At 33.1% G+C, this 25,861-nt stretch overlaps 1 pseudogene; it reads right to left on the bottom strand.

Annotated features, from left to right (window-relative positions):
• The window catches only part of LOC149542768 (serine/threonine-protein kinase Aurora-2-like), a 97,462-nt pseudogene extending 76,078 nt beyond the window's left edge, over window positions 1-21,384 (bottom strand).
• Between the last annotated feature and the right edge of the window lie 4,477 nt (window positions 21,385-25,861).

The following is a 25,861-nucleotide window of genomic DNA, read 5'->3' as shown; positions in this document are numbered from 1 at the left end:
AGTTTTTCATGTTGTTGTCAAGTATGAAAAGTTTCCTATATGTGTTGAGTGGAATGTTAGTTGATTCTGAGCTATCAATATTAGGTAGTTGATGTTGATCTCGTAGTAGCTGCCAAGTGATGGAAATATCAATAGATGTTGAGTGAGCCCGAAATTGGTTATTGTTAAGCTCACAATGGTATAAGTACTTAGCATTAAATGCAAGGTTTTCAAATGGTATATGATTGATTATAACTCATTTTTCACCATTTCAAAATCAAGAAAGAGCAAGAAGAGAAAGAGGTGATTTATAAGTTCTTCAAAAGAAATTGCAAAAGATTTGTGTAGCAATTCATCACCACTTCATCTAATCTCACAAGGTATTTATCAAGTGTCGAGCTACACAGTTTAAATTTTCATAAACCCTTGTTTGACACAATGGCATCAAGTTCAAAAAATGTTGAAGGGAAGCAACTTTTAAACATTTAACCAGTAAGTAATGAAGTTAAGCAGCCTATATTTAAAGCCATTACTGACATCGCTTATTAACAAGATCCTTCTAGCACATTGTCTATGATCCCGTCAAATGTGATAATTGTACAAGATGTGAGGAAATATTAAAATTGTAAGATAGGAAACACTGGTGACATGGAAATAAGAGGTGTATACAACAGGTTATGTGAAAATAGTATTTTGAAAGAGGAATACAAGATTGTTGAGAAAAAGGGTTTAACACGAGCCCTAGATTTTCCTAATGTTTTCAAAATAGAGTGGATAAGAATTGTACTGAGCCAAACTCATGATGATTCCTTATGGTTGGAAGGTGGACCAATCAAAATTACCAAAAGAATAATTCATAGGGTTACTAGCTACCCAACCCTAGATTGTCCTAAGACACTCAAGAGTGATTCCAAGGAAATGATTGGAAAGAATACTAGAGCAGTCTAGAATAAAAGAGGTATGACTATAGCCACCATCATAGATCCTCTTATCAACTTTTTTGTAAGGGTAATCTCACACATATTATGTCAATCTAGTAGATTGAATCGTGTACCCTGCATAGTTGTGGATGTTGGTTATAAGATTGTTAAGAAAGATCATACATATGATCTAGCAGAACTTTAATTACAACTTATGGAGAACCTTGGAGTAATAAGGTAAACCAAGAGTGCACAATGCAATTTTTTTTCAATATTAATTTGTATATTCTTCTATGTACAAAATACATTTCCCTATTTGGAATAGTAGGATGGAAAACTAATAGATCAATTACAGTATAGATAGGTGAATACATTAAGTAGCTAGGAGAAAATTTTGAATCCTTAATGACTAGCTACTTTGAAGACTTCAAGAAGCCAATGAAGAAAAGACTTAGAATACCAGTTTCCTTAGTTGAGAAACATTATAATGATGTATGTGTGCTTTTTTATGCTGATTACACATTTGTGCAAGTTTTCACACCTAGGGTAGATGGTTGAGACCCTTAGGGTATGAGGTAAATGTAGATGAAGCCTCGATAGCAACACAACTCTACTTGCAGAAGAAGTAGACAAGACTGTAAAAGTTTTTGGAAACTATGAGGTGGTAAAATCTAAGATTACAATGGACTTTATGATTTCCTTTGCCATGAAGAAAAAGGAAAAGATAGTAAAGAAATTGAAAGCAAAATTTGGAGAGGATGTCAAGGAGGACGAGGAAGAAGAAGAAGAAGAGGAAGAAGGGGAAGAACAAACTCAAGCTCAAGAACCTCTAGCATTAACACAAGGCATGCTAGTGGAAAGGACCAAGAAACTTGTTAAACCAAGTCATTCAAAGCCCATTGCACCTACAACTAGAGCCAGCACACATGCTACAACACAAAAGGCTAGGGAAAAGTAAAAGAAAACAAAGCAAGGTGGTCAGGAGTAGAAATGATAGAGAAGGAAGTATATGGCTCAACCAGATTTTGATGAAGAGAAGACAAAATTAGATTATAATATCCAATTCAAGGTGGTGAGTCACAATCCCCTCTAAAACCTTGAGAATCTATGTGAAAATATTAAGAACAATGCAGATCTTTCAGGTTTTAGTCATGTTGAATTTGATAAATTGGGTATAGTGGAGAAAAACTAGGTGGAAGATGTGGTAGATGCCATGATGTCAAAGTTAAATACCACACCACTAGAATTTGCAACTCAGTACCTAAAAGTCTATATGACATTGTTGAACAAAAATGACATTATTGTCTAATTTTGGAAAGACAAATCAAGGAGACAACACTAGCCCAAGTAATGCTAGAGTTGACTAAGGGAAAAATTGCTAAGGTAGTAAAGAAACATGTAACTTTAGGTATACACCTAAATACAAAGCCTTTAGCATTCTCCAAAATAATATTGAAGATGTTGTAAAGAAATCAACACAAATATGGAAACTCATTTATGGGTTGACCATTGTCAAGAAAGGAGAAGCTAAATCCATAGAGATTAATGATGATGACAAAGAAGCTAATAATAAGGAAGATGATGACAAATTTGGAGGAGAGATAGAAAGAAAAGAAGATTACATGACAACAACTAAACCAGAGTAGCAAGAAGAACAGAGTGTGCATTATACACAATTGTCGAGTGCCAGTCCTCCCCATGGCATAACCAAGACTACTGATACTATAACTATAAAGGATGTTTCTGATATGTCAACTTAGAACATCATTCCTCTTATTGTAGGATACTTGAAGAAGATCTTAGATCAATCTACATTGCAAGCCAATCTATATGGAAATCCAGTTTTGGTTAGTGTAGAAGAACTATAAAAGGTAGTAATTGATGTCACAAGGGAAAAGGTGAATCCACAAGAACCACCTTCCATCATCCCTTCAGTTACTATTGTACAACCTTTGATCCAAATGAAAATAGATACATCTACTAAGGTTGATATGATTGAGAAGAAAATAACAATAGAAAAAGACACCATTGCAGGACAACAAAAAGAAATGGGATAGATAAATTCCTTTGTACCTACAACACAAGAAGAAGGTGCAAGCCAAGTCATGGTGATAAACTAGGACAAGCTTGAAGAGATAGAACCATAGGTGAAGGAACACGTGGCCATCTAAGCACCGGTAGCCTTACTAGTATCTGGCACTCCTTCCACACAAACTCTTTAGAAGCTAAGCACAAATGCTACTCCATTGCAGATCTTAGTACCAAGCCCAAGCTCATCAAAGGTTGATAAGGTAATACATTATGGAGACATAATCCTTGATGAAGATATTGTTTTCCCAACTATGATTATGATACTATGATATTGCAACAAATAGGCATTTTATAGCAAGCCTTAGAAAGGAAAAAGCATCAAAAAATTCTTAGGAGAGAACATAGGTAGAAGCAAGCACTTCAAGATATTAAGGACATATTTCTAGATGCATTTAGTCTGTCAACTCCTAAAGAGACCAAGCCACTAATAGAACAACTTATAGATATATTGGAGAAGGTCAGCAATGAAGACCTTGATACAAATGCAAAACTATTAGAATGGTCAAAAAAGAAGTTCCAAAACAAAGTAAATAAGAAAATATCAAGTGATATAGAACTTACTCAAGTTGCATTGGAAACTAAGGTGGAGAATGTGAAGAAGGTACTTGAGAACATATTCTCATTATACACAAAACTATGCAATCCTACACTCTTCACCCAAGAGACTAGAAGTCACATTCTAAGCCTAGAAAGTCAAATATCCACATCAGGTGCAAGACTACCTACAAATCCATCTCAAAGTGAGAAGCATTTTAGGACATTGCTTCAGACCCAAAGTTAGTTAGTTGTCTTAGCAACAGATAAGGCTGACATTAGAGCCAAACTAAAAAATTTGGGCTATGCTAAAACTCTACTGAAGAAAGACCCCAATCTTTCTACTTTAGATGGTCTAGTACACCTTGCTGCCAAGCTTGCAATCTAAATAAAGTCATTGGATGTTGCATGTGATAACTGGGATGTAGCCCTCAAGATAATAATGGATTTCCATAAATCTTTTTTGGACAAACACACCATAGGTATATAGCCCATTTGAAATTAGTGTCAAAAAGGGGGAGAGAAAAATACTATGAGATAAAAATACTATGGGAGAGAAATAAGAAGGGGGGAGCATATAGCAGTAGGGAGAATAAAATAGAGGAGAAAAGGGGGAGATATATAATTTAAGATATATACATTTTGGGGGGAGAAAGAGCAAAAAGGGAGAGATATTAGCTAAGGGAGAACATATCAAATGAAAGAATAATAGTAACACAATGCATTAAAGTCAAAGTCTATCAGTAGAGAGACATTTACTTAGAAAGGAGCACAAAATTTTGGATACAAAATAGAGATATTAACTCAGGAGGATTTATCAAAACTTGAGGTATCTAAGTTATTGAAAAAATTTAAAATTTTGAAGTTTTGTATATAAGCCAAGTCATGGATATATTATGCTCAAGAGATTAAGGATGATAATGCATATTTAAGTTTTTTTGACACTCATGTCAAAGGGGAAGATTGTTGATCTCAGATTGGTTTTGAAAAGTGAGTGTCTACACACTTAAGCTATTTACTTAGTTCATGTCGAACTAGTAATACATGTTCAGCACAACATGTAAATATTAGACCATGTTGCATTGCAATGAGGGTCGAGTCACTCATATGCCAAGTCATCCAAGTGCTAAGTAGATAGACCATCCTGAGTAATTCAAGAATCGAGTAAATAGTGAATTCCAAGCAATGCAAGTGTTGAGTCACAATATACAAAATAGTGCATGTCGAGCATCAAAGACTTTATATGCCAAGTGACATAGTTTTGACATATTTGTTTGTAATGGCACAAACAACTATGTAAACCATTTTTGAGTTGACTTAAAATTAAATTGTGATATTTTGGAGATAAGGACGAATCTCTATTTGGATTCCCTATGCAATTACATGTAGCCAATCAAAAAATGGGAAGGATTAAGCAAAAAAATGGATGATCTCAGCCGTAGATTCATACCTAACCTTAAACCACCAAATTCTTCTTATGGAGGACAAAGCCCTAAACTATTTAATGGATAGAGGAGTGAATGGTATGGAATGTTTTATGAATTGAAGGAGTGAATAAGATAGTTTGCAAGTAGAGCATTCAAGGTGACTTAGAAGTTATGAAGAAAGAGTGAATTGTAGAACAAGTTAAAGAAGAACAAAGTTTAGAGAAAAGGATATAGCATTGAGACATCTAATTGAAAAGGATCAAGAAGATATTGTTTAGAGGTGATCTATTATCAAGAAAGCAAGTGCCAACCATAGGATCTATGGTAAGATATTTTAATAGGTGATTTTAGTCAAATCTCTTAAGAAAAGTAGTCCTAACAGGCCATATGAAATCCTTTAACAAGGCGCTTACTTAGTTTTAAGTTGAAGTCCTCTAACAAGGCACACTTCTAATAGGGTGTTGAAATCCTCTAACAAGGTGAGACGTAATAGTCTTTGTAAGCCTTTAATAGGGAAGACCTTTCACAAGGTAGATCATGTTTCATGATCAAAATATTATAACCTTTACTGGATACACTATTACTGCAATAGTGAAGATTTGTGGGTGTCATCTCCACCCCAGTTTTACCTTCTCACTTGGAGGTTTTTTGGGTAATCATATTTGGAGAAGCTCTTTCTATCACAATTACCTAATCAAGATGTAGTTCTCCCCAGAGGGTTAAGTGATTGGAGAAAGGATCTCTCCTGAAGGATTAGGATGGGTAGCTTGGGTAGTATTCAAATTACTATTTACTTAAACTTAATGTTGCTGATATTTTTTGCATACAATTTTTAGATATTTTACTAACAAATGGTTGCAGGTTATAGCTTTTGAACCTAATTGTAAAATGGGGACATTGCAGTGGTATCAAAGCATGATCTTCCCATCAAGTTTAATTATATAGTTACACATGGTTGTGTTGTTAAGTTCAAATTTGGAAATGGAACAAGAATCATGGGTTGGTTGAGATTTGATGAATTGCTTGAGGACAAGCAATCTTGGGAGGGTAGTACTATAATAACTCATATCCCAAGATAATTATATATCAAAATTCAATTTAAATATATAAAATAATTGATTGATTGATTAATTAAATAACAATAAATCATAATAATATAAATTTTTATTAAATATATTATATATAATAAAGAATGAAACATTAACAAGGCAGAGCTTGAGGAAGAAAGCCCTGAAAGATATTGTTGCTTTGGCCACTGATTCCATCTAGGATACTGCTCTAATTGGTAAAGAGGCTGTCAAGATGATTACGGAGCTGCAATAGTTGCCTTGGGTTTTTGTTCTTTGGTTTGTCTTGTTCTAGTCCTATTTTCTGGATGTGGTACTTGGTACTGGTTTTTGGCCCTGTTAACTAGTTTTTGGTCTAAACTATTTTAGTGGTTCCAGGTCCCTGTAAAACCTAGGTTCTCTTGTTTTGGACTATGTTAGTGGTTTCAGGTCCCTGTAAAACTTGATTTTTTTTTTGGTTTTAGGACTTCTTTCCTGGTGGTTTTATTGCTATATCTTTTCTCTAGTTGTTAAAGGGTTTCGAGGTCCCTTCAAAACCTACTTTTACCGTAATCTAAAACATTCACAATTTATAAATGAATCAATATTATTATCATCTCATGAAACATTAATAAAATTCTATAGCTAAAGTATTACATTATATTAAAATATAATATTTTGTTAGTAAAGATAATAATGAACCTAAACTAAGACAACCATTAGAGAAACATCAAATAATATATAATAGAGTTATACAAAGGGGAGAGAGGCTATGAAAAAATAGATAATATCATAAAAAAATGAAGAGAGGACATTGTTGGCAGACAAAAGAACCATAATTGGGTTACACCAGCCATGGTGAAGCAATCAAACAATACAAAAGAACCTCAACGAATCTGATAGTCTATTAGCAAATGATGGATGTATTAGCTTGGAAAAATAATAAACAAAGAAACATCACTACTACATATAGTCATCAAGATATCTAACATAGAGGATGGTCATAGGGAAGATTGACTAAGTTACCAACCAATAGCAAAGACATCCCTAAAACACAAATGATCAAGGAGAGCAGTGATAAGTAATCAGAGGGAAAGACATGAATACATACCAATCATCATGGAAACATAATATGACATAGTTATTGCACAACAAGGATATCACAAACATGGACAAAGACATCACAAGGATAGCATGAATAATAGAAAAAAAATTGAAAAAGGAAAGAAAATAAGATAGCATCCCATGTCAAGGAGGGCATATATATATATATATATATATATATATATATATATATATATATATATATATATATATATATATATATATATATATATATATATATATATATATATATATATATATATATATATATATATATATATATATATATATATATATATAGAGAGAGAGAGAGAGAGAGAGGGAAAATAAAATAAAAACATGACAAAGATAGTGTGAATAATAGAAAACAAATTGACAAAGGAAATAAAATAAGATAGCATCCCATGTCAAGGAGGGCATATATATATATATATATATATATATATAGTAGAGGGAAAATAAAATTAAAAAGACTTTGGCAATGGATCATGATATGTAATGAATAGAAGGATATTATTATCCCAATGAAAATAACTCTCATTTTCTATTCACATAGATGTCCAAGATCATTATATAACATATAAAAACATCATAGAATAAGAGGAATAAGGAAGAAACCCAAAAATGATACAAATAATAGTTTCATCTACCATTTTACAGCCAATGAATATTGGGAGTGAATCAAATACTACATGAGGAATGAATAATATCAAGTGATTAGTATAAATAAAATGCAATGTAACTTCTATCATTAAAAGGTGAATTACCTACCTAGGGAAAATAGCACAAAGTGACATAATCAACATTTTGTTAATGTATGGTGATAGAGAAGTAGGAAGATAAGGAGGCAAAATTGACATCAAAGGACTAGACACCTTACACCTGTAGCTTAGCCAAATTGGGGAGTATCAAATATTCATATCACTAAGACAATATACAACCCATCATAATTCTATAAAAAAATGATCAATGAAGAATGAAGAAGTTAACAAAATATAGTGCAGGTCATTACTTCTAGTGGTAGAGAAATATGCAACATTTATTCACTCCATGGTTAGAGTAATAAACAAATAGTGCCTGAGAGTGAATCCTATCAAATAGAGGTTTTTTATAAGATGGAATTTATAGAAACGAAGTTGATCTTGGTAGAGGTCATACATTAGTGGATTTTGAGTTCTCTTCAAAGAACTCAGAGACTAGAGGGCATTTGTAATCGACTGTCAGAATTCCAAATTAGATTCTAGAGAGGGATTCATAGAGAATCCCTTAGAGATGATATATATTTTAGTGATCAAACATATGCATATTTCAGAGATAGAGACTTGGTAGAGGTGGGATCTCTACCAAGTAATATTACTAGAGATCCCAAAGAGGCCTAAGGGAGAAGCTCTTTCTTTGACAATTACCTAATCAAGATGTAGTTTTCACTAGAGGGTTAAGTGATTGGAGAAAGGATCTCTCTCGAAGGATTAGGAAGGGTAGCTTTGGTAGTATTTGAATTATTATTTACTTAAACCTAATGTTACTAATAGCATTTACATATAATTTTTTGATATTGTACTCATAAATGGTTGCAGGTTATAGCTTTCAAACGTAATCAAAAAATAGGGACATCACAGTGATATTAGAGTATGATCTTGCCATCCTATAGGGTGAAGGGGTTAATCTTTATAATTAAGATTTTCCCATCAAGTTTAATCGTACAATTACACATGGTTGTGTTGTTAAGTTCAAAATTGGAAATGGAACAAGTATCATGGGTTGGTTGAGATTTGATGAATTGCTTGAGGACAAGCAATCTTGGGAGGGTGGGACTTTAATATCTTGTATCCCAAGATAATTATATATCAAAATTAAATTTAAATATATAAAATAATTGATTGATCAATTAATTAAATACCAAAAAAATCATAATAATAAAAATTTCTATTAAATATATTATATATATAATAAAGAATGAAACATTAACAATTTATAAATGAGTCAATATTATTATCACTCATGAAACATTAATAAAATTCTATAACTAAGATATTATATTATATTATATTAAAATATAATATTTGGTTAGTAAAGTTATGAACTTGAAATAATATGACCATTAGAGAGACATCAAATAATATATAATAGAGTTATACAAAGGGGAGAGAGACTGGAAAAAATAGCTATTATCAAAATAAAATGAAGAGAGGACATTATCGGTAGACAAAAGAACCATAATCGAGTTACACTAGTCGTGGGGAAGCAATCAAATAATACAAAAGAAGCTCAACAAATCTGATAGTCTATTAGGAAATGATGGAAGCATCAGCTTGGAAAAATAATAAACAAATACGACCATTAGAGAGACATCAACTAATATATAATAGAGTTCTACAAAGGGAAGATATACTAGAAAAACATAGCTATTATCAAAAGAAAATGAAGAGAGGACATTATCGATAGACAAAAGAACCATAATCAGGTTACACTAGCCATGGGGAAGAAATCAAATAATACAAAAGAACCTCAACAAATTTGATAGTCTATCAGGAAATGATGGAAGCATTAGCTTGGAAAAATAATAAACAAAGAAATATCACTAAAGCATATAGCCATTGAGATATCTAACATAGAGGATGGTCATAGGGAAGATCGACTAAGTTGCCAACGAATAACAATGACATCCCTAAAGCACATAAGATCAAGGAGAGTTGTGATAAGTAAGTAGAGGGAAAGACATGAATACATACCCATCATCATGGAAATGTAATATGACATACTTATTGCACAACAGGGATATTACAAACGTGGACAAAGACATTATGAGGATAACATGAATAATAGCAAACAAATCAACAAAGAAAATAAAATAAGATAGCATCCCATGTCAAGGAGGTCGTGTACATATATATCAATAGTAGAGGGGGGAAAATTATTAAAAAAAGACTTTGGCAATGGACTCATGATACGTAGACCAATCTAATAGCCAGTAAAGAATTTTCCATCACAGAAAGAAATGAATAGAAGGATATTATTATCCTAATGCAAAAAACTCTCATTCTCTATTCACAAAGATGTCCAAGATCATTACATAACATTTACAAAAATTAGAGAGTGAGAGGAATAAGGAAGAAACCCAAAATTGATCCAAATAAAAGTTACATCTTCCAATTCGTAGCCAATGAATATTGGGAGTGAACCAAATACTACATGAGTAATAAATAATATCGAGTGCACAATCTAAATAAAATGTAATGTAACTTCTATCATTAAAAAGGTGAATTACCTACCTGTGGCAAAGTGTAGGAAGTGACAAAGTCAACATATTGTTAATTTATGGTGATAGAGAAGTAGGAAGACATGGAGGCAAAAATGACGTCAGAGGACTAGACACCTTGCACCTCTAGCCTAGCCAAATTGGGGAGTATCAAATATTCATATGACTAAGACAATATCCAAGCCATCATAATTCTATAAACAATTCATCAATGAAGAATGACAAAATTAAAGAAACATAGTGCGGGTCATTACTTCTAGTGGTATAGAAATAGTGCCTAAGAGTGAATCCTATCAAATAGAGGTCTGTTATAAGATGACATTTATAGAGACCAAGTTGATCTTGGTAGAGGACATAAATTAGTAGATTTTGGGTTCTCTTTAGAGAACTTAGAGACTAGAGGGCATTCATAATGAATGCCAAAATTCCAGATTGGATTCTAGAGAGGGATTTATAGAGAAACCTTAGAGATAATATATATTGTAATGATCAAACATATGCATATGTCAGAGATAGAGACTTGGTAGAGGTGGGATATCTACCAATTAATATTACTAGAGATCCCAAAGAGGCCTAAATGAGAAGCTCTTTCTATGACAATCACCTTATCGTGACATAATTCCCACAAGAGGGTTAAGTGATTAGAGAAAGGATGTCTCCCAAAGGATTAGGAAGGGTAGCTTGGGTAGTATTTAGATTAGTATTTACTTAAACCTAATGTTGCTAATATGTTTTTCATACAATTTGTAGATATTGTACTGACAAATGGTTGTAGGTTATAGCTTTCAAAACTAATCAAAAAATAAGGACATTATAGTGGTATCAAAGCATGATCTTTCCATCATGTAGGGTAAAGGACTCAATCTTAATAAGTAAAATTTTCCCATCAAGTTTAATCATACAATTACACATGGTTATTTTGTTATGTTCAAACTTTGAAATGGAACAAGAATCATGGGTTTGTTAAGATTTGATGAATTGCTTGAAGACAAGCAATATTGGGAGGGTGGGACTATAATATCTCATATCCCAAGATAATTATATATCAAAATTTAATTTAAATATATAAAATAATTGATTGATTAATTAATTAAATACCAACAAATCATAATAATATAAATTTTTATTATATATAATAAAGAATGAAACATTAACAATTTATAAATGAGTCAATATTATTGTTGTCTCATGAAACATTAATAAAATTCTATAACTAAAATATTATATTATATTAAAATATACTACTATTTTGTTAGTAAAGATAATGATGAACCTGAACTAATACAACCATTAGAGAGACATCAAATAATATATAATAGAGTTATACAAAGGGAAGAGAGACTGGAAAAAATAGCTATTATCATAAGCAAATGAAGAGAGGACATTGTTGGCAAAGAAAAGAACCATAATTGGGTTACACAAGCCATGGGGAAGCAATTGAGAGATACAAAAGAACCTCAATGAATCTAATAGTCTATCAGAAAATGATGGAAGCATCAGCTTGGAAAAGTAATAAACAAAGAAACATCACTACAACATATAGCCATCGAGATATCTAATGTAAGGGACGATCATAGGGATTGTCAACTAAGTTTCTAACGAACAACAAAGACATCCCTAAAGCACAGACAATCATGGAGAGTAGTGATAAGTAAGTAGAGGGAAAGAAATCAATACATACCCATCAGTATGGAAATGTAATATGACATAGTTATTGCACAATAGGGATATCGTAAACATAGACAAAGACATCATGAGGATAGTGTGAATAATAGCAAACAAATTGACAAAGGAAAGAAAATAAGATAGCATCCCATGTCAAGGAGGGAATATATATATATATATATATCAACAATGGAGGGCAAATAAAAAAAGAAGACTTTGGCAATGGACTCGTGATACACAGACCAATCTAATAGCCAGTATAGAATTTTCCATCATAGAAAGTAATGAATAGAAGGATATTATTATCCCAATGAAAACAACTTGCATTCTCTATTCATGTAGATGTCCAAGATCATTATGTAACATATACAAATATTAGAGAGTAAGAGGAATAAGGAAGAAACAAAAAAATTATCCAAATAAAAGTTTCATCTACCAATTCACAACCAAGGAATATTCGAAGTGAATCAAATACTACACAAGGAATGAATACTATCAAGTGCATAGTCTGAACAAAATGCAATATAACTTTTATTGTTAAAAGGTGAATTACCTACCTAGGGAAAAGAGTAGGAAGTGACACAATCAACATATTGTTAATGCATGGTGATAGAGAAGCAAGAAGATAAGGAGGTAAAATTGACATCAAAGGACTAAACACCTTGCACTTGTAGATTAGCCAAATTGGGGAGTATCAAATATTCATATCATTGAGACAATCTTCAAGCCATTATAATTCAATAAAAAAATAATCAATGAAGAATGAAGAAGTTAAGTAAATATAGTACAGGTCATTACTTCTAGTTGTAGAGAAATATTCAACATTTATTCACTCTATGGTTAGAGAAATAAGCAAATAGTGCATAAGAGTGAATCCTATCAAATAGAGGTCTATTATAATATGATATTTATAGAAACCAAGTTGATCTTGGTAGAGGGCATAAATTATCAAATGTTGAGATCTCTTCAGAGAACTGAGAGACAAGAGGGCATTTGTAATTGAATGTCAGAATTCCAAATTGGATTCCAAAGAGGGATTTATAGAGAATCCCTTAGAGACAATATATATTGTAGTGGTCAAATATATACATATGTCAAAGATAGAGACTTGGTAGATTTGGGATCTCTACCAAGTAATACTACCAGAGATCCCAAAGAGGCCTAAGGGAGAAGCTCTTATGACAATTACCTAATCAATATGTAATTCTCGACAGAGGGTTAAGCGATTGGAGAAAGGATCTCTCTTGAAGGATTAGGAAGGGTAGCATTGGTAGTATTTAGATTAGTATTTACTTAAACCTAATGTTGCTAATATTTTTTACATAATTTTTTTTGATATTGTACTGAAAAATGGTTGCAAATTACAACTTTCAAACCTAATCAGAAAATGGGGACATCATAAGTATTCTACCTTTTAAACCCCCATTCATTTTGATAAAGAAGAATCCTTGAGGGATCAGTTGAAACAAAAGGTAGTCCAAGATGATGTTCTAATAACAAAATCAAAAATAGAGGAGGGAATGCCTAAAGAACCCCCAATGCCACTCTTAGCACTCACTATTGAGGATTTCAAAGGTAAAGAGATGGACCCTTTAGTAGAGAAACCTACTAGAAAATTTTTGACTTATGATGATTTTTTCATGTCTAGGGATTTCATTCAATTCTTATGGAGAAGAAATATATCTAATTTTGAGGCAAAATGCAAAAATGTTAAGGCGGAGCAACCTAATAGGCAAGACTATGAAATAGAGGAAGAGATTAAAACTGAACTGATGCATAATTTCAATCAGATAACCCCTAAAGGGGGAAGGTAATTATTGAAGATTTAGGTTTCCTCATACTCCAAGAATGGGACATTACTAATGAAATGTTTTTTTATGTTATTAAGAAAGAAAAAGAGACCAAATTTAACACAGAGGAAGAGGTTAAGGAAGCCCACAAAGGGGTAAAATATAGTAATAATCATAAGGCTTTAGTAATGTGATCTATTCAAAAGAGAGATTATCTAGACTCTAGGAAGCTTCAGACACAAAAGTTATCGAAAGCCTGGTAGGGCACAAAGTGGGAAATGTGGGTAGTGAGAAATTTGTTTACATGAATAAAGAGGTATCTGACTTTGGTGTGGAAGTGGCTATAAAAGATAAAATTAAGTTTCTTAAGATAAATGTTAAATTTGAAAAAGTTTTAAAGTCTTATGATAAGACTAGAAGAAAAATAAATGAAATGGAGAAAATCATTTCAAATTTGCAGAAGCAACAAGGTAAGAGAAAGGTGGGGGAAGAACCCAACAAGCTTCTTATTGTAGCCTCCCTTGCTCCGCCACCTCCCATTGGACCTATTGTTAAGATCCCAAGTACACCTCAACACCAATATTTTTACACTATAGATGAGCTGAGTGAAGAAAAAGATAAACTCAGGAGAAGCACAGGTAGGGGTGCAAATCCAATATGAGGATAGGGTTAGAGACATAATTCTTTTCTTAATGGATATAATAAATTGATGTATGTTCTACTTAGAGTGCTAGAAATGTTTAGAATGACTGAGATGGGAGGGTTGAATTAGTTACTCAAGGTCCATATGTACCAATTGAACAATAAAGCATAAACATGCACTATTCTTCTTATCCTATTATTTCTTGATCTCTACTATAATACTGAAATTACTGTCTCAAACATAGCTTGATTTTCTTAATAAAAACATTGTCAAATTTAAAAACACTTAAACTATTCAACACAATTTTGATAGTAGGATTTTACATGGAAACCCAATTTAGGTAAAACCACCAACAACATGTCACTACTTTTCACTCTTTCAAAGTGGGCCCTGTTAGGAGCCAACCCTATCAAAGGTTCACAATACACACTATTAAATGTGACTTATTTAGATGATTTAATCACCTTGTTAGGAGTGACCTTGTTAGAGGAATTTGATCATTCCATTTAGAATATCACCTAGTTAAAGGATTTACACAGACTGTTGAGTCTTCCAAATCACTATTAGGTCAACCTTAGTTAAAAGGATTTTAATACAAACTATTTATAATGATTAGAAAGAAAATAGTAGGCTTTGATCTATGTGATTACAACTCACTTTTCATATTCAGATATATGTTTGTTCCTTGTGCTAACTTATTGATAATCTCTTCATTGCCATCTCTCTATTTTTGGTTCTCTTGGCAACTCTTAAAGAAATCAACCTTCTCACTTAAACAATACTAATCTATCTTTCTTTGATTCACTTATCAATATTAGTAGAATCTATGCAAGCTATCTCTTTTATCTTTTCACTCACTAGCACACTCTTGTTTTCACCCTTTTTGTGTCTCTGATCCACCTCTATATGTATGCCTTGCTCATACACACTATACTTGCACCACACACTCTTTATTTGGCTTTGTACCTCTTTAAATAGGCAATTCTTGCTTTATCTTTTTCCATCATCACTATAGATCTTAGGGTTTACAATCAAGTTCAACATGATTCATTTTATCTATCCATCATCTTGATCTTCCTCTAGAAAATTCTCTAAAATCTATTTGTTAGCTCTTTACCTAATCCTTTCTTTGAATTTAATAATCCAATTCATCAATATTATCTTTAATGTAGTTTACATCTCCCAAGAAATCAACCAAGACAGCTGTGAATCACGATTTATTCAAATTCATTCTCAATACTGTTACTTGGTAATCTCTAAATTCTAACATTTGGTAATCACTGAATTACTTGATCAATGTAAAACATGTAGCTTGGCATCAACTATCTTTCTCGGTTGATACTAATGCTCAGTCAACGCTAGTTTTTCTCAGCACTTACTATAGCTCGGTTGAAACTAGTATCACTAGGCATTCCTTAGCTTTTAACTCCATTGCTTTGATTATCCTAACATTCTTGATCTAAACAATCACTTTGCTTTATCAAAGTCTAATTAATCAAATGTCAATTGTAACTTTCTTTTCATCACTCTACTTTCCTCTAGGTGCTATTGTTATGAGCAATATCTCAAATCATCTTCTTCAATCAAATGGATATGATATTTCAATTAGGTAGCAATATTTCTTATTAAATAGATTTGACATCAATGATAAAACAACAATTGTTCCAATTGTAAGTTTCCAACAATCTCCCTCTTTTGCATTGATGGAAACATTTTCAATACTAGTAATAGCTTAGTTACCATACAATCCAAAAGATTTGTTACTATCATTCTAATTCATTTTGATTTTCTCTTCTGATGTCTAATTTTCTCCCTCTGAAATGATAGTTCTCCCTCTTGGATACATCTCCTCTTTTGTAGAGTCTCCCTCTTTGACAACAATCTATTTTGTTGTTGTTTGTAGCATCTCTCCTTAACTCAGTATCTTATATCTTATCTCCATCTTTTAGTATCTTTTTTGATTTTATTATCTCTCCATGTTTGTCTCTTCTATATATATTCTCCCTCTTATTATTTTCACTATCTCTCCCTCTTTGACAATAATGACAAAGATACTTAGCTTCTCCTTTTGTGTTTCAAAATATTTATACATATGAATTATGTAGATTTTTCATGTTTGGCTGATTTCTATCATTTTTCTATGGATGGTTTGTTATGATGTACTTGACTATTCTACCTTAGCCATTTCCCAAAGTAGAGTTGTATTAAATCAATGTGTAAGATATTCTAATAAGCACATTTGATGCAATGCACCTTGCCTCCTTAAGTAGCTTTTTTAGGGGAATCACCCCTAGTTTACCTCTAAGATATTCATGAGCATCTTTGGGTAAGGCTTTAGTGAATATGTTAGCAATTTGTTCCTTAGGGTGCAAATATTATAGCTTCACTTCTTTGTCTTGAACAGGTTCCCTCAAGTAGTGATACTTGATAGCAATGTGCTTTGTCTTAGTCTACATCACTGGATTCTTTGAAATATTGATAGCACTTGCGTTATCATAGTAGATAACCACTAGATCTATAATATCTTCCTTCATGCCTTTTAGAAATTGCTTAATCCACATGATATTTGAATAGTTCACTATAGCTGCTACATACTTAGCTTCAGCTATTGATTGGGAAATACAATTCTATTTCTTGCTTGTCCCTAACACCAATCTCTTTCCTAGAAAGAATGCACCTCCATTAGTTTTTTTATGTCATCAATATTTCTTACCCAATCTAAGTCAATGAATACCTCCAGTTCAAATCTATCACTTTTTTTGTAATACAATCCATAGTCTTTTATATCTTTTAGATATCTCATTAAATATTTTACAACCATCATGTGATTCTCTTTAGGATTTTCTAAAAATGTAGCAACAATCCCAACTACTAAAACAATATCTGGTCTATTGTAAACAATATGTAGTAGTTTTCCAATAATGAATCTATATAAGGTCTAGTTCACTTCAGCAAAAATGTCATTCATAGATAGCTTATATCCTTAGACATAGGTGTGTTCACGAGCATTAAATCTTCCATAGAAAAAGGCTTTAGTATCTCCTTGATGTATTTGGATTGAATAATAAAAATACCAAACATCATTTGACATACTTGTAATCCAACAAAGAATTTGATTTCATCAAACTTAGACATTTTAAATTCCTTCTTCATTTCATCAGCAAATTATTTGCATAATGCTTCTCTTCCTCCAAATACAATATCATCAACAAATATTTTAGATAATCATACTTCATTTTTCTTACCATTTTGATTATTGTTATCATTTTTCCTTTCAAAACCAATCTTCACCAAATAGTTATGTAATCTTTCATAACATGCTCTTTGATCTTGTTCCAATCCATAAAGGGATTTTTTTAGTTTACATACCATTTTCTTATTGTTTGGATGCACAAATCCTTCAGATTTTTCAATGTGCACTTCTTCTTCAAGTATACTATTTAAAAATGTAGTTTTGACATTCATTTGATATACCTTGAAATTTTGGTGGGCTAAGTATGCAAGCAGAGTTTTGACTCCTTCAAGTCTTGCCATAAGAGAAAAAGTTTCTCCAGAATCAACTTCTTCTTGAGCATATCCTTTGTATAATATTCTTTCCTTTTTTCTTGTTACTTAATCATTTTCATTGAGTTTGTTTGAGAAAATCCATATTGTCCCAATAATATTTTTTCCTTGAGCTCTTCGTATTAAAGTCCAAGTATTGTTCTTCTCAATCTTGTCAATTTCCTCGTTCATAGCTTGATTCTAATCTTCATTCTCTAACGCATCTTTTATAGATTTGGGCTCAAATTCACAAAGTAAGTGTGTGTCATCTTTGAGTCTTTTCCTTGTCATAAAACTTGATTCAATATTACCAATGATTTATTCAGGTTTATGATGTCTTCTTACATAATTTTCCAACACAAGTAGTTTCCTACTTGGTTCTTCTAGAAATTCATCTTGGAAAATGATTTCAGGCTCATTTTCTCCTTCTTGTTCAGGTTTTGGTTCATATTTTGTATGCTTAGCATTTGCTATTTGATGATCAACATTTCCTATCTGTGACTTGACATCTTCAGTTTATTTCCTGACACCCACTCTCTACTACTTGGTAATTTGTATTTTTACTCCATCATTTCTTGTTTGTTGGGAAAATGCAACTTTATTTCCTTGTTCATATTGAGTGCTTGGAGAAGCATCATCCACATAGATGAATCAAACTCATCAATGTTGACATTTGCAATTTCCACAACTTTGTTAGTGTAAGAATTCAAATACTTGTAAGCTTTACTCTTGGTGGAATATCCTAGGAATATACCTTCATCACTTTCTGCACCAATTTTTCCATTCCTACTATCTTTGAGTATATTGCATTTGCTTCCAAATATTTGAAATATTTGACATTAGGAGCATAACCAAACCATAGTGTTGAGCTGTCATTTTGCATGATGCTTAATGGCAGGAATCCTTTCAAACTCCTTTCTTGAAAAGTCAATCTTGTAGATTAACTCCAAGGTTTTGGGTGATCTTGTGACCTACTAAAATCCACTCAATTGAAGATAAATGTTTTTGTTCATGAGGAGGCCTTTTTTGGTTTAGATGATTATGGATATGATGTAAAATTTGTTCACCGCGTCAAAATAAAACATGCAAAAGAATTATGTTTTTGTATTTTTCTATTTTTTTAATTAATGCAATTTAACAATGCAACTAATATGAATTCCTAATTTAATAAGGGGTTAATAAAGAAAATAATGAAGATAAGGTAACAAGAAACTTAAGAAAATAACATTAAAGTAAAATCCTAATGTATATAAGCTACCGAAACAACACGTCTGTGAGTTAAGCTTTCGAAAAAAATAGTGGGTAACCAATGAAAGTAGGAGCAGTGCCTCCTTGATTCCACTCATGCAATCATTGATTGGATTTTCTTAGAAATTGTAGGATGTTTCACTTTTCATCAAATCACAAGGCCACAAAATGTGCGCTCATGCAAGACAAAAAGTTATGCAGGAACATAATGGGTGATCTCTTCTCGAACTAGATACATCAGTGGAATTCATAAAACCATAGAAAATACTAGAATTAAAAGATTGCACAACCAAGAATAATGCAATGAACTTTTGGCTCAATCATAATTCCATAAACATACATTCACAAAAATATGACACATTTAGGCAAGAATCACTACACTCCAAATGTGAGCACCAAAAGCATATATTATTGCAAAATAATGGCAGCTCTCATTACATATTACATTCCTGTATCTATAAGAAATCATCTCCTCAATTTATTTTGAGAGTGAGAGATATATTCATGCAATCATATGCTTCTAAATTAATTAAAACAAACTAATTATATACAAACTCACTATCTAACTAGTGCTTAGTAGAACTCCATCCATTTTTATATCATTAATTGGATGCATGAGCCTTTACATGTCATAAAATAAAGAAATAACAAGAAAATAAGAAAAAGAGAGCCTTCAGTTGATGTAGAAGTGTCTAGAAGTATCAAAAATAGAAGTTCAACCTTCACTGGGCATCTGTCAAAGTTAAATTGCTATCAGAATGTGTTTTTGATGCATGGAAAGCTCTATTTTTTGAACTAGCAGTTAACTGTTGGTGCACCTCTAGAAAAATGCACCTTGGAAGAAGTGCACCAATGCACCTATGCATCTCTGACTTCTTCAAAATTCCTCCAACACTTTTTTGCAAGAAAATGCACCAACACACCTCAAGGGTCCAAAAATGCAAAATTTCACTAAGTATCAAAAATGAAATTCTAGCTTCTGGGTTTTGTCCCACCTCATACCAGAGCTATGTTTGGGTGATTGCCCTTGAATTTCTAAATAATATCAGTAACATTTGTGACATTTTTTAAATCTAAGTCATTATATTTATCTTTGAACTTATGTCTATAATTATCCACCTCTATACAGGTCTCAATAAAATCCCCAAGTTTGGTATCTAGCTCTAGCAAGGCTTCTTTTGTTCTAAACACTTGTTGAATGTCTTCATCATTAGAAACTTCTTCAAAAATATTTTTGAATCTCTAGACTACTATCTGTATAGGTATCAACTTCTCTCATTCATTGTCTTAAAAAATGTCCAGACATGTATCACTATAATATTGCTCTGTATCCAAAATTTGCTCTAGGGCTTGGTCCTTAAGCTGGTGGATCTTCGCCTATAATGATTCCATTAATTTATTGCTACGAGCTATTTTTTCTATCTAATCATCAATTAAATCTAACTCTTCCATAATATATATATCCATGAGCATTCTATATCTCTTGCCTTTTATTTCCTATAGCACCTATAAATCCTTTTGCTAGTTATGTACTTCATCCATAAGACTGAAATCTTGATTCAAATTGCTACCATTTTATCCACATTCTCTTGCATAACATGAAGTAGCTTCAAATTTCCTTGGATGATAAGCACACCTTTCTCCACAAAAATTTCCTACCATTGTTGATAGGAATTCAAAAATGGATCTAATTGCACCCCTCCCTTATCTCTTCTTTCAATTGTTGCATTTAAGTTCTCCTTAGGGTGTTCAAGATCTAAGTAACCAACAACTTTAGTTAAATATCCCTTTAGGATTTCATTTTGTCTTCAAAGAATTATCAGTTCTACCCCTTCCTATTTCAAACTTCTGAATACTTCTTTCATTCCCATAGTGACCATTGGCTTCACTGAATCCAATGTAGGCTTTCCAAGCATAACCTCTCTGATTTGATAGTCATGTGGAGTCAAATACTCTACCTCTGTATCAAAAGGAGGAATAGCCACTTGTGTAAACAAATCTTGAATCTGGTCACTATTGAGGAAAGCCAATACTCTTGCCTCCTTTGATGGAGACCCAAGTTTCCTAAGAACTTCAATTAATTCTATCATGTCCTCCTCATCTGCATTGAATTGTTGCTTCTTATTCCTTATCATTTCTTTCCACAACCATCTTAGAATCTATTCTACAAAAGTTTTTCCATTTGATGATGAATGAGTCATTTCAACTACCCTCTTTCCCTTATCACTCCTTTCCAAGGTTTTCTCCATTTGTGATGGCTTTATTTTTTCATTCTTTGTTTTGATCAAGACCACAATTCTCACCTCTATGTCCTGGGAATTTTGTTGAGGTTGTTCACCTATCTATCCTCCTTTCAAAACTTCATCGGTAGATACTTGTTGTGGCCCCATTTCAGGTTCTACCTAGACTTATTCCATTTCTTTACCTAGATGAGGAGGAGTAATTGATCCCTTGTCAAGACAATCCATGACTTGTAATGAGCACATGGATACAGGAACTATCTTGAGTCCTTGTGACTCTAGGGGCATCTGAGTCCAATCTTCCTATTGAGGTTGAGGTTGGTGTATCTCGGATCTTGTCTCCCACCAATTCAATGCCAATAGGTATGAAATCAAAATCTGACATCTTAAAGACATCAATCCCCTCTACATTCTCTTCATCAATCCACTATTGCATCTCATCCTCTAATGTGGTAGTTTGCAGAGGTTCATTTGGGATTGGTGGTGGTGTAGCCATAGAAATTCTTCTCCTTTCCTATTCTATGGCTCTAGCTAGCCTATTCCTCTTATTTAAAGGTACATTATCATCATCATCCTCCTCTTCATCTTCTTCAGGAATAGGTTCTAGGATTGATGGGATACGAACTACTTTCCTGATCACCCTTTGCCTCTTTTTGACTGGAGTTTTAATCTTTCTTCCCTTTTTAGGTATAGAAGAGGATGCTTGTTTTGTTTTTTGAGGAGGGGAAAATTCTTGAATTTCAATCTCTATTTCTATTTGACTAGGTGCAACTGATGTCACTTGAGGGTCTACCTGGACTTGTGAAGCTCCAGTATCTTTCAGCTCTTGTACATTTTCTTTTCCTTGCTGTGGAGGTGTCAAGATCTCACCCTCTTCTAGATCAACTCTCTAAGGAGAACTTATTTTCCTCTTGCCTCACCTCCACCCTTCTGGGCTAGACAATAACCAACTAGCCTATCAAGTTGATGTACTCTCTCAAGCCTCACTCATGACTAAGTTGCAAAGGTAGGGATGGTGACTTTCTTCCCTCTACCTTTGGTTGGACAAGCTTGTGCATGAATTATTACTATTTCAAGTATTGGATCAAGTTTTAATGATTTCTTAATCCAATCCTACATCATTTTAGTGGTGTACCTCACCTAATGGTTGATATTTGAATTCTCTTCCTTGTCAACCTCGGCATTCATAATAGGCCTATCGCCTATCCTATCCCTATTAAATAGAGGATCAAGAAACTCCTTGGAATCCTGTTGTAATATCTTCAAGGCAATCTTTATTTTTTAGGCCTTTTTTGCTAGATACAAAGTTATTCTACAATAATCCCTTATTTGGATATCATAGTCATTTCTCATATTCATCCAGTGGTCTTTAATAGCTTCTTCATGGGTGAATGTTTTACCTGCTAAATATTGTACTCTCCTAATGTTGCCAAAACATGGCCATGGACAATTCTACTCTTCCAAGGGATATTGATCCCATTCACATTCAAAAGAGGGAATATCTTACCTCTGATCTACCTGAAAAGGTACAATAATCAATGGTCAGGTCCAACATTTTTTACATTTCCTTCTGACCCTATCATAGGTGGACAAGATTTGTGAAGAAATCTCCAAGAGAACCAGTCTATCACAAGAGTAACTTGGGAGCTTCTTGGGGTTCACTATTGTACCTGCAACCCTTAGATATGTGAATGTTCTGAATTGAATGTAGTATGCTTTGAGTACTATTATCTATGTTACTGCAATATTAGATAACCTCTTCGCATAATCCCCTTCTATAAATCTTATTATACCGAATATAAATGTATCATTAACAATTCTATGCTCTCCGCTCTACTCTGAGAGTCTCTTCTTCACCAATTGAGGATAGAAAATATAGGGCCATGCATTAGGATCCTTGATGTTGCCTCAATTGTATAATCTTGGATAGTTTTTTGCTCTTGTAGCTAAAAAATACACTAGGTATGATGTCATATAAAACTTCCTTTGGTTCTTTGCCACTACCAGCTACTCACACAAATTTTGACTCAAAGTGGAAGCCCAATCTAGTGGCATTTCTACTTTCTTTATTGTTTCAATAAAATGTACCATGAAGATATTCAGATGTTCTGTCGTAGGTAATCCCATAATTCTACTTAGAAGTATGATCAAGTACCCAATATCTTCAATCATGTATCCCCTAGTCATATTAACTTTGCAAATTTTCTTTCCCAAAAGAGTCTTCCCTATAAGATACAATGATTGAATGATCTCAGAAGCTTCCTCAACATGTTCCTAGTACCACCTTTCTGCTTGCTCATATGTGAGCCTGATGAGCTGATCTACCTGTGGGAGATGAAATACTTTCTCAATATTCATTGGGCACAGATCAAGGAAAATTTCTCCTATTGTACTCTTCACCACTCTCTCCTCGAGGATAAAGTATCATGACGAGCTTTGAAGATTGTATCGACACTGGTTGTGAAGCTGCATTGACAAGTCTTGATTGGATGAGTGCAGAAATCATTTGTGACCTCTTAGTAGGTTTGTTGCAAATCTTCAAGAATTCCCCAAGTCTATATTTCCCAATTCAATATCATTGGTCTCTAATTTATCATCCTAAAAACATGACCTTGTTGGAATGCCCTAGAACTTGAATATGACAAGTTTCAGTGCCATTTTCTCACCCAAGGAAGTTAAGAAAGATTCTATAATATCTGCATAAAGGGCACCCATGAGTTCAAAATTTGAAGGGGATTTAACACATTCAAATCATAAAGTTAAGTCACATGAGATTCACAAAACCAAACTATTCAAAAACATGGAAAAAATAATTTTAAATTCTAAAACAAAGAAATAGCACACCAGGAGCACCAAGAAAGTGCACTTGGTACACAAAATCCTTATGTTCTATTTTTTTCCTTTTCAAAATTTCAAGTGTGCACTAATGCACCAAGTTAGGTGTGCTAGTGCACACCTAAAATTTAACTTTGACAGAGTTTTGTTTTTTTATGAACTTCCCACGATTTGCAAATTGGTAAAGTGAACTGATGCACACCCAACTTGGTGTTGGTTTTAACTTTGTTTTCTTTGTTTGTATTTTTTATTTTTGTGTAGGTTGAAGGATAGAAGGAGCCACACCTCACCTAGTGTAGTGTTGCACTTGGATTGTGCGGGGTTGAAAAATTGGAGATGTGGTGTGGGGAAGGAGAGGTCAATAATGCATGCAATAAGTAAAGTGAAAAAGGAGTGGGACCCTCCTATTAGTAGATGATGTGACTCTTGGCATAGGTGCACCACTACACAGCTTAAAATCCTATTTTCAAACCTTGGTCAAACTAGCACACTTGATGAGGTGTGCCTAGTGTGCTAGAAATTCCCAATACTTAGCCTTTTATTTAAATTCTCTTGGATTTTTGACCTTAAGGTTTTTTTGACAAGACCCAAACATGGCCTAGGGGACTAGGGGAAAGCTCAAAATGGCTCAAATCTCAAACTGGGAGTCCAAAAGACAAAAAAGAAAAGTAGGGGGTCCCCATTTTGCTAGGAAATGGGGCATGCATTGTGGAACCACAACAAATAACCCCAACAAAAAGAAGAAATGACAAAGGCATTTCTTCATTAGGAAACATTCCTCTGATGTGTGTCAAACACCAATTGAATCTTGAATATTCCAAGTGCATTTTGAATGACTTCACAGTCAAAACTTTAGGATCCAAAACCTCCAAGCTCAGTGTGTGCTCTGTGTATTCATTTCCTTTGACATCTCTGGATGTAGTCTATCAAAATCTTCTAACATCACGAAAGCAATCTTCCACCCCATGTGGCTCATCCAACGAGAATCTCCACAAAGGTTGTTTGTCAATCCTTTCCCTGACTAGATGAGAGAATCAGTTCAATGGCTCTTAGTGGGGTGTCACTCTATTTGAAATTCTTTTGAATTTTTTGACAATGTTTTGAATACTTGCTCCATATAGTTCATAATGTAGCCATTTGATTCTTCGATGAAGTAATGTTTTGGTACTAGATAGCTCATTTTGAATCCATATCGATTTTAACTTTTAGATCTCTTAGAATCCTTTAGTCTTAACATCATTCCTTCTTTTTTATTTTCTTTTGTATCCTCACTACACTTAGACTATGTAGCCAATACATTGGTTGCATTTCTTGGATTCAATCTCTAGTAAACATCCCTTGCATTCCTCTTTTAAGAACTTTTTAGAAACTCTCCTACCAAACAATGATCTTAGCGATTCCTTTAAGAAGACCCTTTTGTTTGAACCCATTGGGGTTTGGGTTGTCCCTTGCTGTCATCAACCTTAGTTTTAAAACACCTGAGAGAATAAACCTTAAATTTGCAAAGTGTTGAGAACTTGTTGATCTACAATCCTGA

Source organism: Cupressus sempervirens, chromosome 8 (genome assembly GCF_028749045.1).
Source record: "Cupressus sempervirens isolate cs-2001-9-10 chromosome 8, ASM2874904v1, whole genome shotgun sequence".
NCBI lineage: Eukaryota > Viridiplantae > Streptophyta > Pinopsida > Cupressales > Cupressaceae > Cupressus > Cupressus sempervirens.
This window is presented reverse-complemented; position numbering and strand designations above follow the sequence as displayed.